The following is a 624-nucleotide window of genomic DNA, read 5'->3' as shown; positions in this document are numbered from 1 at the left end:
CGGACTCCCTCGGTGACCTTGGCTGGGCCGTGGAGGACCGGATCTTGGTTTTCAACGTTCTTCGCGGCCTCAACGAGCGCTACGCCCACCTCCGCACCTGGATCACCCGGCAGCGGCCCTTCCCCACTTTCGTGCAGGTCCGTGATGACCTTGTCATGGAGGAGCTTACTCAGGGCATCCAGCCTGGGTCCCTTCCTGCGCCGGGCTCCGCGTCTTCCTCGACCGCTCTTGCTGTGACTCCTACGCCACATCCCTCCGCTTCGCCACCGTCGTCCCTTCTTGGTCCTCCTCCTCCTGGGCCGAGCGGGGGTGGGGGGGGGGGGGCCGTGGCGGCCGCCGTCCCCCCGGTGGGGGGCGTGGTGCGGGCACTGGTCGTGGGGGCACACCGCCGCCTCCACGGGGCTCTTCATGGGCATCCTTTGGCAACCCATGGTCCGGGCGCATCTCCATGTGGGCCTTCCGGCCACCGGTGGGGAACCTCCTCCACCGGCCACCATGCTCGTTAGCGCTGTACCGGTCGCTCCGTTTTCGCCGCCGTGGGCTCCACCTCCCGGGGCCTCGCCTTGGCCTGTTGGGGGGGACCCGACAGCCTTGGCCTGCTCTTTCGGGCGATGACCCTGATTC

The sequence above is a fragment of the Setaria italica genome, chromosome III, assembly GCF_000263155.2.
Source record: "Setaria italica strain Yugu1 chromosome III, Setaria_italica_v2.0, whole genome shotgun sequence".
NCBI lineage: Eukaryota > Viridiplantae > Streptophyta > Magnoliopsida > Poales > Poaceae > Setaria > Setaria italica.
This window is presented reverse-complemented; position numbering follows the sequence as displayed.